This window comes from Pan troglodytes, chromosome 10 (genome assembly GCF_028858775.2).
Source record: "Pan troglodytes isolate AG18354 chromosome 10, NHGRI_mPanTro3-v2.0_pri, whole genome shotgun sequence".
In the NCBI taxonomy this organism is placed as follows: domain Eukaryota; kingdom Metazoa; phylum Chordata; class Mammalia; order Primates; family Hominidae; genus Pan; species Pan troglodytes.
Genome location: NC_072408.2, coordinates 68,380,239 through 68,397,264, shown reverse-complemented (window position 1 = coordinate 68,397,264; position 17,026 = coordinate 68,380,239). Strand labels below are relative to the sequence as shown.

At 38.1% G+C, this 17,026-nt stretch overlaps 1 long non-coding RNA gene across 1 annotated transcript in view; it reads left to right on the top strand.

Annotated features, from left to right (window-relative positions):
* Positions 1–1,744: 1,744 nt before the first annotated feature.
* LOC107967552 (uncharacterized) overlaps positions 1,745–17,026 on the top strand; it is a 49,613-nt gene continuing 34,331 nt past the window's right edge. The window contains exons 1-2 of the long non-coding RNA XR_001708056.4: positions 1,745–1,859; positions 2,735–2,809. This is a non-coding gene — a long non-coding RNA (uncharacterized LOC107967552). The remainder of the gene's footprint in view (positions 1,860–2,734; positions 2,810–17,026) is intronic.

Below are 17,026 nucleotides of genomic sequence, written 5' to 3'. Positions count from 1 at the left end.
TTCGCTTGTGAAAGAATTCTGTTTCATATCCACAGTAGAGGTCATTTTCCTTTTTAGGGACTTTCTTGATGGTAAATGTACAGCAGTTGATATTATCATGACTGTGAATAGAAATGACTGCTGAGAAGCAGCACGGTGAGAACAGGTTCACACTTCCTGCCAGTGCTACTGAAGACTTTTTGTACTTGTCCACTCTGCTCCTACTAGAAGTCAAAACTATAGGGCCAAGTGCCTCACTTCATTGGAGAACTACATCTTCTCATAGTACTAAATGTAATAAATATATCTTTAGAAATTCTGAAAGTAAAATGTGATGTTGAATATAAAGCTGTACTTCTTAGCATTGCATAGCTGTATTTTCTGTGTTAAGTACAGCCAGCAAAATTTGTTTGCTAAAGCTAATTCTTTACTGAAAGGAAACTGAAAATTTAAACATGAGTACATAGAAGGATGGACTTGAAATCTTATATACAGTTGTATAGTTAAAAATTAAAAGAGGGCTTCACTGTTTTCTAAATTTATTTTTTCCCATTGTTGTAGGAGATTCTGTCCTTTTATCTTAGTGATGTGGGTGAATTATTTAGTTCCCTGATTTGGCTAAAGCTGTTCATGACTTGCTACCTTACCCATGAATGAAACTCTGTGCTTGTCAAGGAAGCATGAGTGCCAACTTGAAATGCCGAATAAATGTCAAGCTAGTCTTTTCCAATTTGCATTTTATTTTGCTTTTATGACACTAAGTATCTAATTTTCTAATTTGATTATCTTCCTTGAGTAACTTGGTCATATTTTTAAATTTGATGTAAAATTTAAACCTTAGGGCTATCCTATCCCTAATTACTCTTTAAAAGATCTCTTTTTAATTTGATTACAAAGAAACTTGAAATAATTATACAATAACTATTATAAATGGGACTTCTGCTTATAATCTTTTTTTTTTTTTTTTTTTTTTTTGAGACGGAATCTCACTCTGTCACCCAAGCTGGAGTGCAGTGACGCAACCTCAGTTTACTGCAACCTCCACCTCCTGGGTTCAAGCAATTCCCCTGCCTCTGCCTCCGGAGTAGGTGGAATTGCAGGTGCACGTCGCCACTCCAGATAATTTTTTGTATTTTTAGTAAAGTTGGAGTTTCACCATGTTGGCCAGGCTGGTCTTGAACTCTTGATCTCAAGTGATCTGCCCGCCTTGGCCTCCCAAAGTGCTGGGATTACAGGAATGGGCCACCATGCCTGGCCTTCTGATAGTCTTGTTTCCTGCTTTTTATTGCCCTTGTCTGATTTCTGATGCTTGCATGTAAATTTTGGGGGTTTTGTTTTGTTTTGTTTTTGTTTTTTGAGATGGAGTCTCCTTCTGTTATCCAGGCTGGAGTGCAGTGGTGCGATCTTGGCTTACTTCAACCTCTGCCTCCCGATTCAAGCGATTCTCCTGCCTTAGCCTCAGGAGTAGCTGGGATTACAGATGTGCCCTATCACGCCCGGCTAGTTTTTCGTATTTTTAGCAGAGATGGGGTTTCATCATGTTGGCCAGGCTGGTCTCGAACTCCTGACCTCAAGTGATCCGTCCACCTTGGCCTCCCACAATGCTAGGATTACAGGCGTGAGCCACCACGCCCAGCCGCGTCTAAATTCTTGTAGATTTGTTTCATTCACAAAATCTGATTGTTGATTTAAAGAGCTAATATGCTCTCTGAATGTTCTTTTTCAGTCATGATCTGCTATTTTTAAATGAATTTGTAACTTGTAGGATGAACTGGCATCTTTAAAAGAACAACTAGAAGAAAAGGAATCTGAAGTAAAAAGACTACAAGAAAAATTGATTTGCAAGATGAAAGGAGATGGGATTGAAATTGTTGATAGAGGTAAGAAGATATATTTCACATTTATCATCTCATTTTGTTAAAGTCCTCCAAAATCTGTAAAAGAAACCAATGATAGTCAATGTATAGTTTTAGTATCAAAGAAAGAGCAGCAGAATCCAGCCAGGCCCAGAACCACAGGGGATTCTCTAAGACTCTTTTCTGTGACTGGAAATCCATTAACTTCCTCTTCAGCAGCTGGAAAAGGGGAATTCTATACTTTATTTGGTGTTTAAGATTACTAGACTGTAAATTCTCATCACAAGAATGGACTTGTCTCAATTGAAATGCAAGGGAATTTATGCCAAAGGAGTTAAAAAGAACCATCCCTGTGTCCCAGGATCGTTGCCCTCAGAACTGAAGTTAGATAAAGTAAGGGACTTTGAAACTGTTCTGCCCTTTTGAGAGAAGAGAAAAATGGCTCTGTATCTTTGGAAAAATTAGTAAAAATTTTATACCAGGGATTGAGCCCTACACCTTTTAGAAAGCAAAAATAGGCTAATTCTGTTTTTGGAAAAATGCATGAATTTTTCCAATTTTTTTCATAACTGAAGAAGTTTGTTCTGAGTATTATATGGACCATCATTTCTAATAAAGTAGGTTTTACATGATAGAAAATAGCCTGAATGAAATTTTTTAAAATTATATTTGGAAATATAATGTGCATAACATCTGGCGACACTAAGGTAAATTTAACCTTTCTTTGTAATTATGAATGATGACTGTGGCACTATGAGATACCAGCCATGTTCTGAGCAAGAACATGTGAAGGATAGGCTAGCATTCTGGAAAAGATGCCATAATGTTGATGAAGGCAGCAGAACTAGACAGCAGAACTTTATGATGATCAGTTTACTCTTTCTTCCCAACTTCTCTAGCAAGGATTGTCTTCAATCTGGAAATGACAGAACAATCACCCTTTAAAATAAGGAAGTGCAATTCAGTGAAGACAGGTAAGATAGTAAGAGAGCATTTAGTTACATTTTAAAATGAAATCATTAATTTGAAAGGGTCATATATACCTATGGTAAGAATGTAAGCCAGAGCTGGCAGCATCTCTGTCCTACAGAGAAATCCTGTCCCTGGAGTAGGATTGAATGAAGCCAAGAAACTGAAAAAACTGCAGATGGGGCAAAGAAAGAGTCCTGGAGACTCAAGTCCGTTAGATTGCAGGACCATTCGTGCCCTTTTAGATTTTTTTTTTTTTCTCAACTGAGTTCCAGTTGAGTTTTTTCTTTTAGTAAAAATGCCTGAAAAAAATAGTAAATTTATAGATGAGAATTCTGATGCTGAGAGGGGTAAAGCAACTCACCCAGGTTACAGGCAGGAAGCAGCAGAGCCAGGTTTCTAACTGAGGTTTCTCTGAGCCACAAACATGTTTCTCTTTCCATTTTTCCTCTATTGATCAGTAGTTTTCTATGAATTTGTTGTCTAATGAAAAGTACCTAGGTCCTCTAGGAGAATCCTCCTACTGTTATTGTTTCTAATTATCTGTTCATCTTTCAGTTAGAAGAACATCCATTCTTATATTGATGTCTTGTGGCAGAATGTGAATTTCTGCCTACAGTGCCCACAATGGCATCAAACCTATTATTATGTTCAGGTCAAGATTCAAACTCACAAAACTACCATAGACCTCTTTGGCATCAGATTCACTCAGAGAAACATGGGACAGGGCTGGGCGTGGTGGCTCGTACCTGTAATCCTAGCACTTTGGGAGGTCATGGAGGGCAGCTCACTTGAGGTTAGGAGTTCGAGACCAGCCTAACCAACACTGTGAATTTTTGTAAAAATACAAAAATCAGCTGTGCATAGTGGCAGGTGCCTGTAATTCCAGCTATCGGGGGCTGAGGTGGGAGGATCATTTGAATCTGGGAGGTGGAGATTGCAGTGAGCCGAGATCGTGCCACTGCACTCCAGCCTTGGTGACAGAGTGAGACTGTCTCAAGACAAAAAAAAAAAAAAAAAAGAAGAAAGAAAAGAAAAATGAAAACATGAGACAGGAACCACAATTAACTACAGGTGGTGTCAGGTGTCCCTCCAAATTATGCAGCTGCCCCGAGACAACTCAAATGCATGAAGGTGTGATGCATATGAGGCAAGTGCAGGAACCACCCTGAATTAAGGTCTCATTCCCTACAGGAGCCAATATCACCTGTAACAAACTTCAGATGTGTCATTTCTGGCATCACTACACATACTCAATTAAAACAGTCAGCACATTCAAGGATGCTAGAAGCTACAATCTTCATCAGGTATTTATGGTGCATTTATAGTTCCTCCCACTCCAGATGCAATTTCCAATCAGAGATCCTTTTTATTATAAGCAGTGTTGCTGAGTAATACTGTTAACATAGCACTCTAATCTGGTTCTAGGGGAACAGAACTAGAATGTTAACTAAAGGTAAAATTCATACGCAGCAGAGAAAAGATTTTGTTAACTCTTAACCCAAAATGCCCCACTGATAGCAGGTTTGGCTATATGGTTTGCTTTAACCAAAGGAATGCAAGAGGAGGTGACTTACACCACCTCCAAGCAGAAGGCTTGTGAGCCATTGCATGATTCCACTCTTATTCCTTTCCCTCTGCTGTGAGACAAGGGTAGGGGTAATACCTTCAGCTTAGGTCTCCAATGAAATGAAAAAGATATTTGGAGAAGAGCCATAGAACAAAGGTGCAATGGATCCTCAGTTGTTACGAAACCTCCAAGAGAGAGAAACATTTATTGCTGTAAGCCATCACTAGTCAGAGGACTGGTGTTTACTGCAGAATAACCTATTTCTGATTAGTACATCCCTTTTGGAAAGATATAGGCTGGGTTTATCATTCTCCTACCAGGAGTCCAGCTAAGCCAGCTAGCCCTTCAGTATGTGACAGCCTTAATTCTGGCAAGAATCCCCAACTCGAGTCTGATGGAAAGTTGTTTCCTCTTATCGAGCAGTTTTGATGTTAGAACAGTCCAAGTAATGCCTGAAGAAAAATAATGTATATAGATTATGATGATTTATTGCTCTAATTTGTCTTCTCCTTTGTGTACTCAGGGTTCAGTCAAGAGACAGGAACTATGCAGAGTTACCTGAATACATATAATTTTTATTTTTTATATTTATTTATTGAGACAGAGTCTCATGTACTCTGTGGCCCAGGCTGGAGTGCAGTGGTGTGATCTTGGCTGACTACAATCACTGCCTCTTGGGTTCAAGCAATTCTCCTGCCTCAGCCTCCAGAGTAGTTGGTACTACAGGCGCCCACCACCATGCCCAGCTAATTTTTGTATTTTTAGTAGAGATGGGGTTTTGCCATGTTGGCCAGGCTGGTCTGGAACCCCTGACCTCATGTGATTGGCCCACCTCAGCCTCCCAAAGTGTTGAGATTACAGGCATGAGCCACTGCGCCCAACCAATAAATATAATTTAATGTAAAGAATTGTCAACAGGCCAGACACTTGAACCCAGGGTGGGGAGGGTGGAGGTTGCAGTGAGCTGAGATTGAGCCACTGCACTCCAGCCTGGGTGACAGAGTGAGACTGTCTTAAAAAAAAAAAAAAGAATTGTCAATGAAATATAAAATTGTCAACCTGGTAACCAAAAAGGTGAAAAGAAAAATCTAAGATATTACAGAGGTAGCAACTGCAGGGAACTCTTAATAGCCTCTAGGTCTGAGGGAACAAAAGTAAGAGGCTGGAATTCTTAAAATGTAGAAACTTAGAGGAGCAGCGGCATGAAGCTGAAACTCAGACATCTGAGGAGAAAGGTGCTGCTCAGTTGGTGGTGTTGTCTCTGAGTTTGGAGGCAGTGTCTCTTGGAGCTGGGATCTGTCTCTGAAGAGGGGTTTGGTGCTGGTGTCTCTTGGTGGGGAGGTGGGGTGCAGTCCAGTTATTTCTGCAGGTGGTAGGGAAACTGAAAACCGGATCCAACTGCTGCTATGGTGAAGCAGAGTTAATAGGGTGCCAGTAGCAAGAACCACAAGCAAACAGGAAGCTCACAGGATGAAGTGTGTCCCTCCTTCCTCTTCCCACATTTCAGTCTCCCTCTAGCACCCCTATCATCAGAGCTTAACAGAGAACCAGCTAGCAAAGCTGAAATGGGGTGTGGAGAGACCCAGCAAACCTCACTGATCAGTGCACGGGGGCACCTGGCTAAGGCGTCAGTGAGGGCTGTGGTTCAACCTGTGCTCTCCTTGTCAAGCGCTAAGTCCTTGTGTGGGGCTATGTCAGCCAGGAGGAAGAGGCATCTTTTTCAAATTCACACAGAGGTGTCATGTAGGCTAGCATACGCACTGATGCAAGGATCATTAATAGTCTTCCTTCCATCTTCTAAATGGCTCTGAAGAGCATGTATCTTTTTTTTTTGTTTTTGTTTTGATCCAGGGTCTCACTTTATCACCCAGGCTAGAGTGCAGTGGTGCAATCATAGCTCACTGTAGCCTTGGCCTCCTGGACTCAAGCCATCCTCCCACCTCAGCCTCCTATATTCGGGAGCTGGTACCTCAGGCATGCACCACTCTGCCCAGCTAATTTTTGTATTTTTTGTAGAGATGATGTCTCACTATGTTGCCCAGGCTGGTCTCAAGCTCCTGGGCTCAAGCCATCCACCTGCCTCAACATCCTAAAGTTCTGGAATTGCAGGCGTGAGCTACCAAGCCTGGCTGAAAAGCATGTATTTTTATTGTAATATTCCAGGCAAACTTACATGCAACCTTTTGCAATTTCATATATAGCCCTCCCTTATGTACCATCAAATATTTATGTGGATTTGTTTGAATTGGTTTCTGCATTCTTCCACCGATTCTCTTGCTACTGGCACCGCGGGTGCCGTTTTTTATATGCATTGTAGGTTTAGTTCTCTCCTTTCTTATATTCTGGACTTCCAACTATGCAACCATAATAAGTCTTTACTGCTTCCACTGGCCTCTTTCTTATTTTTCCTTCCATTGTCTTCACTAGAGTTGTGTTAGGAAGCAACTTTGCTCTTGGTCCTTGTCCCTTAGGCAGCCTTAACATATTCTACAAAATGTTCAACATTTTCACTAATGATCTATATGAAGGCTTTGAAGAGATTATTTTTAAATTTGTTGATGACACAAAAATAGGAGGGTTAGCTAAAATGAGATTCCTAATGATCTCCACAGACTGAAATGCTGTGTTGATAGCAAAAATATGAAATTTATGAGATAAGGGGAAAAGCCAGTAGAATTTAAAATAAAGATAAAAATTAGAGTAAAATAACTGAAATAAGACAAACCTCTATTTTTTTAACCTAGTACCAATATGATTTATGTGATAGTTTTAGAAAAGAATCATGCCATTTTTGTAATAGCCACACAATAGCTACTCAAGGTTTACAGAATTTGATATTTGACAAAAATTTGAATCAAATAATAATCCAGAAATAGGCCAGGGGCGGTGGCTCATGCCTGTAATCCCAGCACTTTGGGAGGCCGAGGCCAGCAGATCACTTGAGGTCAGGAGTTCAAGACTAGCCTGGTGAACATGGCGAAACCTCATCTCTACTAAAAATACAAAAATTAGCTGGGCCTGGTGGCGTGCCTGTAATTCCAGCTACTCGGGAGGCTGAGGCAGAATTGGTTGAACCCAGGAGGCGGAGGTTGTGGTGAGCCAAGATCATGCCATTGCACTCCAGCCTGGGATGATAGAGCAAGGCTCCATCTCAAAAAAAAAAAAAAAAAAAAATCCGTAAATAGATCATTAATTATAACCAAGAAAAAAGTGCTGTCATTTTTGCTTCCTCAACTACTTCATGAAAACCCTGAGAAAACACAGTAAATTATATAAAAATATAGTTATATGTAGGTATACAACAAAATATTAATGGTGGTTATATCTGGTTCAGGATTGGTAAGTTTTTATTGTAGTTTACTACTGAAAATCTTATTTTCACCATAGGACATGTATTTGCTTTGTAATAAGAATAAACTTTAAAAAAATAAAAAGAGGCTGGGCACAGTGGCTCACGCCTATAATCTCAGCACTTTGGGAAGCCAAGGTTGGAGGATTGCTTGAGACCAAGAGTTCAAGACCAGCCTTAGGGACAAAATGAGACCCCATCCATACAAAAATTTTAAAAATTATCTGGGCATGAGGCATACACCTGTAATTCCAGGTATTCAGAAGGCTGAGTCAGGAGGATTGCTTGAGCCCAGAAGTTCAAGGCTGCAGTGAGCTATGATTTGCACCACTGCACTCCAATCTGAGCGACAGTGAGACCCTGTTTCAAAATAAATTAAAAATAAATAAAAGCAACAGATAAAAGCAACCAAGTAAAAAGAGATCAAATATATTTGGAGTTTTAGAGAAAGTCTGATATAAAAGTATTTTCTGGCTGGGCATGTGGCTCACACCCATAATCCCAGCACCTTGGGAGGCTAAGGCGGGCAGATCACTTGAGCTTAGGAGAAATCCCATCTCTACAAAAAATACAAAAAATTAGCCAGTTATGGCGGTGTGTGACTGTGGACCCAGCTACTCGGGAGGCTAAAGTGGGAGGATCGCCTAAGCCTGGGAGGTGGAGGCTGCAGTGAGCTGAGATCACACCACTGCACTCCAGCATGGGCGACAGAGTGAGACCCTGTCTCAAAAAATAAATTAAAAGTATCTTCTTCACAATGATTTTAAAATAGTACTAAAGCAACAAGTAGAAATAAAAATTATCTAAGTTGTTCCATTTAATGAAACATAAGTGAGTAGTAATTTGATATATAGTTACAGATTTCCAAAGAGGGTGAAAAAGAATAAATTGGAATCTGTAATAGCAATATTGTGGAATAGATTTGCAAATAAGAATCAATGAAACATTTTTATATAGAAAATATTTGAAAAAGATAATTTATTTGACAGAGAAACAAAATGGCGAAAAAATGCTGAGAATTTTTTTCACTCTTTTTCTTTCTTAATTAGATACATGGAAACAGCCAGGTAACAAAAAAGTACTCTGTATAATGCTTCAATGAGATATGCTAACCATTTTCTATGAGAAAAGAAGAAACACTTTTGGTCAGAAAATGGGTTCAGATGAAATTTTGTTCTTCTCACCTTTAGAATTAATAGTGTGGTTGGCTTCCTGCAATGTTTTTATGAAAGGAAATTAAATCTTAGGCTCAGCCTCATTTTCGTTCTTGATGCCTTGTTTTGTTTGCCCAGGGAAGCTCTCCCTGTCCCCTACTCTAAGTGAGGGTCCACTCTCTGAGACTGTTCTTTTTTTCAGAACATGAACCTCAGTTCATAATTCTGCCTCCACTAATGTGATCATTTGATTCATACCTGAGTACCTCATTTGCCTATCAGCTCCATAAGTGTGTGAGCTGTGCCTGTTCATGCTCACCATGCGTGGTATCCCTAGAGCCTAACCCAGTCACTGAAACATCGTAGGCACTCCATAAGTATTTGTGAATCAATACATAAATGGATGAATTAAAAATTTAAAAGTAAATAATTGGAATGGATTATGGAGACAGTAGAAAAAACTTAGTTAACTTTTTAGGTACTGTGAGAGAATATCTTTAAAATGTTTCTTGTGGATTTAGCAGAAGATAAAAGGGCAATAAATTTAAGGGGAACTGCATATGAGAAAGAATATGAAAAACTACCAATCTTCCAGAAAAAAAAAAATCTGGTAATTTCCTTACATAGAGTAAAAGAGTTTTAGTACTTTCTATTCTGAGTTCTATTTGAATATTTTTCTCTTTTTATATGGTATAAGAGGGCTGTTTTCTTGAGTAAAATATTTTATTAACCTAATATCGTTGGTTAATCAAATGTCTTCATAGTGTAAGATTTGAAATAGAAAGCCACGTTGAGTCTTTCAATACATAGAGAAGCTAGATTACAAGAGAAAGAGGCTTTGCCTCACTTTTTTCTTTTTTTTAACCTCCTTGTAGTTTTCTGGGCTGTCTTTACAGATTTTTGGTTCATAGATTTTCTAAGTAAGATTTTTGACATATTATATATCTTTTATTCAATACTTCTAATAAGAAGAAAAAGATACCCTTTCCTCACCGTCTTACAACTTTGAAAAAAATACTGTAAGATTTCCACTGTGGTGTGAAAAGTTTTATTCACTCTAGAAAACTGGGTCATCTTCTTTAAAGAACCTTTTTTTCTAAATCTGAGAACAGATTTAAGGAAAGCAAAGCAGAAAGTTTTCAATAATCCAGTGGGAATTCCTCTTAGAAGCAAGATAGCTAGAGAAGATGATTGCACAGACTTAGCAAGGTTAAAACGGGTATTTCTAATACGTAAAAAATGTGTGAGTTAGAAGGTTAACAGTTGATTCGACAAGTGGCAGAAATGGGTTTTTTTCAGTTCTGTTGGGGAACAAAAATCAGACGACATCCCTCAAATCTGTACATTTTAAACATATCAAATTATTAGTTTCCTGTTGTACTGTATTTTGGCTTTTAGGTTTATGATTCTTAGTATGAGAGAGGAAGGATAATCTTCAACATAGTTAAAAAAAAAAAAAAAGGAGGAACACGCAAATATTTTACTTAAGCCTGAGATGAGATTGGAAGAAACCAACAAGTCCGTTTGAGGATAAACAAAGTCACACTTGAAGAAGGGCAAAAATCAGAAGTGACCTAATAAAATCTCCCTAATAACAGTAATGGTAAGGTGATATTATATATAACTTTTCTCTCTGGCTCCTGGAAAATTTATCCAATCTAAGTAGTTATCTATCTTGCCTCACAAATAATCCCTTAAAACTTTTTATTTCTGTTATTTGCTAGATTGAGAAAACATAATTAAAAATTATTTTATCTGTAAAATATCTACCTCAGTTCTCAAATTTAGTATAATGAGTTGTTTTAAAAGTCAGATTACATAAGACAAACCAACACTACACTACTTCTCCACAACTAATGTATGATAAAAATGAGAACAAATGATTAAAATATATAAGCTGATAAATGCAAAATTGTTTAAAATACCTTTTATATCTTATGATATCTAAGGCAATGGGCTAAAATAGCTCTTCCTTGATAACTTTGAGGTTAATGAAAATTGTGATTATATTTAATTAGAGGAATTCAGTATATTTCTTCATTTTCCTTAGAGATTTCCATGGAAAGAAAATAAATTTCCACAATCATAAATTTATGTTTTTATTAAAATTCTTAATTTCTTTTTATTTATAAATCACAAATGTTCTTGGAGACAATTTAGAAGATCTAGATTTAAAAAAAAAAAAAGAAGAAAATAAAAACCACTCATCATTTCATCACCCAAAATAACACTGGGAGCATTCTGGTATCTATCTGTTTAGACTTTTCTTTTGCTTTCTTCTATAATACATATTGTTTCAATAAAAATTGAATCATAATGTGCATTATTTTATGTAACCTGCTTTTTCCACTTAAACACATATTGAAAATAAATTTGTATTTTACTTTTTAAAATTAAATACTTAATATTTAACAATTTGTTTATTGTTGGACATCTAGATTGTTTATAATCTATGATGAAGATACTTATTATTATTATTTTATTTATTTATTTTTGGAAACGGAGTTTTGCTCTGTCGCCCAGGCTGGAGTGCAGTGGCGTGATTTTGGCTCATTGCAACCTCCATATCTCGGGTTCAAGCAATTCTCCTGCCTCAGCCTTCCTAGTTGCTGGGACTACAGGTGCACACCACCAAGTCTGGCTAATTTTTGTATTTTTAGTAGAAACAGGGTTTCACCATGTTGGCCAGACTGGTCTCAAACTCCTGGCCTCAAGTGATGTGCCCATCTCAGCCTCTCAAAGTGCTAGGATAACAGGTGTGAGCCACCACACCCAGCCTGAAGATACTTATTACATATGTTATTTATATAAACAGCATTAAAAATCACTAACAATTTTTTTCACTAAATTTGTGGGATATAAATCCTTCTGATTTTGGAGAGAAAAAGCAAGTCAGGATTAGACTTAGGTAAAATTTAATTTAGCAACATTTATGTAGTAATTCCTGCCAAGCACTATTCTAACCCCTTTAGAAATATTAACTTATTTAATCCTAATAACTCTCGGAGATATGTATTGTTCCTATTCCTATTTTACGATGGGAAAATGAGGCAGAGAGAGTTTAGGCAACTTGCTCATTGTCATTGTCATAGGTAGTAAGGGGTAGAGCTAGTCTTGCATCAGGCTCATACTCTTAACCATTCCCTTACAAGGCCTCTTTCTGTTATTTTGGGTAATCTGTGAAGTGGGGTTTGTGAAGTTAATTGGGAAGCCTGGGGGGTACCTCAGAAAGATAACTTGATAGGCATTAGGAAGGATTTTGATATTAAAGGAAGCTGGAACAGAACACTTGGCTTATTTTATTAGAATCAAAAACAGAAAATCATATCTGAGGATTGGTATCCTTCTGTTTTCAAATCTTTTGTGATTTTCTAATGCAGCATTCCAAAATATAATGATTGTGCAGAATGTCATTTTAAACTTTCTTCTATCATTTTCCTGTAAAGAAAATCTACTGAATATAATTCATTTAATGAGAAAAAAATTATAAACTGCATTTACAGTGATGTACTCTCTTAAATGTTTGCCCAAAAGTTTGCTATTTAGGCTTGAGTAGAGTTAATCCTAAGAAATCCTGTGCTCATATAGAAGCAACGACATAATACTGTTTGTTTTCCATCAAAGTCAGTGAATATAAAGATTAACTTAAAAGCAGCTGTCCTAAAAGCAACCTCAAAATAGGCAGTTAAAACCAGCGGAAGACCTGGCCCACTGTTACAATGAAACATGCTCGGAGGAACTAAAGAAAGCTCCAAGGACAAAACTCTTTAGAAGTCTCCGGGGTTGCATGGCAGGCCTATTTACAAGAGGGATTAGTTGTTTTGAGGAAGAACAAAGGCCCCTTCTTATGCTCACTGAGGCTGCTCTTCTGTGGGAAATTTTGCTGTTACAGTTACAGGGACTGGAGTTCTCAACACTGTTTAAAACAAGCAGCACTATCGAAGGAACATACCTCAAAATAGTAAGAGCCATCTATGACAGACCTGCCACCAATATCATTCTGAGTGGGCAAAAGCCGGAAGCATTCCTCTTAAGAACTGGAACAAGACAAAAATGCCCACTCTCACCACTCCTATTCAACATAGTACTGGAAGTCCTAGCCAGAGCAATCAAACAAGAGAAAGAAATAAAAGGCATCCAAATAGGAAAAGAAGTCAAACTATCTGTCTTCCCTGACGATATGATTCTATACCTAGAAAACCCTGAAGACTCTACCAAAAGGCTCCTGGAGCTGATAAACAACTTCAGTAAAGTTGTTTGGATACAAAACCAATGTACAAAATCAGTAGCATTTTTATACACCAGTAATGTTCAAGCCAAATCAAAAATGCAATCCCATTTACAATAGCCACAAAAAATAAAATACCTAGGGATACAGCTTTAACCAAGGAGGTGAAAAATCTCTAGGAGAACTACAAAACACTGCTGAAAGAAATCAGAGATGACACAAACAAATGGAAAAACATTTCTTGCTCATGAATTGGAAGAATCAATATTGTTAAAATGGCCATATTGCCCAAATCAATCTACAAAGTCAACACTATTCCTATCAAACTACCAACGTCATTTTTCAAAGAATTAGAAAAAAACTATTCTAAAATTCACATGGAACCAAAAAAGATCCTGAATCGTCAAAGCAATCCTAAGCAAAAAGAACAAAGCCAGAGGCATCATATTACCTGACTTCAAATTATTCTATAAGGCTACAGTAACCAAAACAGCATGGCACTGGTACAAAAACAGACACACAGACCAATGGAACAGAATAGGGAACCCAGAAATAAAATCATACACCTATAACCAATTGATCTTTGACAAAGCTGACAAAAATAAGCAATGGGGAAAGGACTCCCTTTAATAATGATGCTAGGATAACTGGCTAGTCATATGCAGAAGAATAAAACTAGATCCCTACCTGTCACCATGTATAAAAATTAAGACTGATCAAATATTTAAATGTAAGAACTCAAACTATAAAAACCCCAGAAAAAAAATCTAGGAAATACCATTCTGGACATCAGCCTAGGCAAGGAATTTATGGCTAAAACCTCAAAAGCAATCACAAAACCAAAAATTGACAAGTGGGACCTAATTAAACTAAAGAGCTTCTGCCCAACAAAAGAAACTATCAACAGAGTAAACAGACAACCTACAGAAATGGGAGAAAGTTTTCACAAACTATGCATCAAACAAAGGTCTAATATCCAGAATCTATAAGGAACTTAAACATGTCAACAAGCAAAAAAACAACTCCATTAAAAAATGAGCAAAGGACATGAACAGACACTTCTCAAAAGAAGACATACAGGTAGCCAACAAACATTAAAAAATGCTCATCATGACTAATCATCAGAGAAATGCAAATCAAAACCACAATAAATACCATCTCACACCAGTTGGAATGGCTATTATAAAAAGTAAAAAAATAATAGATGCTGACAAGGCTTCAGAGAAAAAGGAACACTTACACATTGCTGATAGGAATGTATTAATAAATTAGTTCAGCCACTATGGGAAGCATTTTGGAGATGTCTCAGATAACTCAAAACAGAGCTACCATTCAACCCAGAAATCCCATTACTGAGTATATACCCAAAGGAAAAGAAATCGTTCTACCAAAAAGACACATGCACTTGTATGTCCATCACAGCACTATTCACAATAGCAAAGACATGAAATCAACCTAGGTGCCCATCCATGGTGGATTGGTTAAAGAAAATGTGGTACTTATACACCATGGACTACTATGCAGCCACAAAAAGAACAAAATCATGTCCTTTGTAGCAACAAGGATGCAGATGGAGGCCATTATCCTAAGAGAATTAACACAGGAACAGAAAACCAAATACCACATGTTCTTACTTACAAGTGGGAGCTAAATATTGGGTACACATGGATACAAACATAAGAACAATAGACACTGGGAACTCCAAGAATGGGGAAGAAGGGAGAGGGGCAAGGACTGGAAAACTACCTATTGGGTACTATCCTCACTACCTGGGTGAAGGGGTCAGTTGTACCCCACACCTCAGCATCATGCAATATACCAGTGTAACAAGCCTGCACATGTACCCCATGAATCTAAAATCAAAGTTGAATTTTTTAAAAAGAAAGAAAAATAGGTTGTGTTAAAGAAAAAAAAAAAAAACTATCAGCACAACACGTAAAGTTTAATTCTGACAAGTTAATGAGCCTAGTCACTGGTGAACTAAGAGAAAGTGAGGGATTCAACCCAGCAGTGGAACAGGGGTAGGACGCAAACAGAATAAGTGACCCATATTAGCAAGGCATATTGCATTTTATCACATCACATCATATTTTAGATCTAGTTGCCTAACTCAGAGGCAACCATAGAAAAATTAAATTTGTTAAACTGAAAAGATTATTTTGCTAGATTCCATTGCCAGTTTTGTTTAGGGGAAGATGAAACCTACCTCAGATGTATTCCCTCGTTATCACTGAAGAGGACCATTCTGGAACCTCCCTATGCTGCTAACGGGGTCATGGTGTGGTTTGAGTCTCCAGTGCACATTGGAAGATGAGGAGGAGTCTGGGTGGGACCATGAGAGGGTTTTTCTACCACTTATCTCAGCAGACAATTTCTTCCAGTCCTAGTTGCTGTCCTCAGCAATCATAGAGTTCACTAAGCATAATTTAAAGAGCCAGACTCATTCAGTAATCTAAAAGAAAGGAAGAGACAACAAGCATCAGCCAAAAGACTCTAAAGAAATCAGACTTAAGTTTGATCAATGTAACATTATGGGTGGTTTAGTTCCACTTCTGTGGGGCTGAAAGTTTGATTACATGGCAAACACGACAAAGAACAAGCTTGGAGAATCTGTGGAGTTGTTATTGCTTGGTTTTGTTATTTGAGGATTCTCTTTCTAAATGTAAGACAGTGAAGTGACATACTCTGAACACAGACCTAAATTTACCCTGTAAGTGGCCTCAAAACGAGAAAACTCAGTCTGAGAACTGGTGAACTGAAAACCAACATAGGAGAAGAAGGCGCTCAAGAACGCATCCAAGCAAATGTTTTCAAAGATGTTTTTATTACTGTTACTTTTTCAAAAACAAAAACAAAAGGGAAGAGGATCCTTCTGTTTACTCAATCACTCAACAAAAATTTATGGTCAGCTAACTGCCCGGAACATCAGAGGTGAGTAAGACAGGTCCCTGTCCTTATGTCCTTTAGAGTCCCTGGGGAAGCAGACTCTGTCAGAGACCTGCCCTTCCTGTTGTGGCCATCTCTATCACACAGAGCTGGGTCCTGACTTCTGTTTGCAGTGTAGGTTTTCAGTAACTGACAGAATACAATAGCAGCTACCATTGATTGCTGCTTACTAAGTGCTTTACAAATGTGATGTCTCTTAAATCCTTAGAACAACTAGGCCTGAGGTAACCTATAGGGGCCTTGTGCAAACTATAAACAGAACTTCTGCAAGATAGATGCTGTCCAGTGATCTGAGCTCAGGTGGGATGCTAGTCCCTTCTCACCTCTTCCACTAGGTTCCCTTGTTCACAGGCTGTACAACTGTACTTGACATGCCCATCAAGAACCTAGTTAAGATATCATCAGTCTCATTTTACAAAGGAGGAAACTGAGGTCCAGAGAGGTTAAATAACTTTTCCAAAGTCATACTCTCCGGAAGTGACAGAGCCTTGACTCAAAGCTGCATTTGTTTGTTTCTGAAATGCTGTTGTCTTTCTCCTATTCCAATTTGGCTTCTTGTTGTTTTGCCAAGGCTTACCAAATCTCCCCTTGCTGAGGCAATAATAATAGAGTTCCCTAAGAGCCTATTATTTCTTATGCATGATTTCCATATGGTCTTAGAAGTCTTCTCCTCCTGTTCTCTCCTACTAACATTGTTTTTGTTTGTTTGTTTGTTTTTTGAGACAGGGTCTCACACTGTTGCCCAGGCTGGAGTGCAGTGGTGTGATCACCGCTCACTGCAGCCTTAACCTCCCTAGCTGAAGCAATCCTCTCACCTTAGCCTCCCAAGTAGCTGGGACTACAGGCATGCACCATCACACCTGGCTAATTAAAAATTTTTTTTTTTACAGACTAGGTCTCGCTATATTGCCTAGGCTGGTCTCAAACTCCTGGGCTCAGGAGATCCTCCCAACTTCCCGGCCTCCCAAAGTGCTG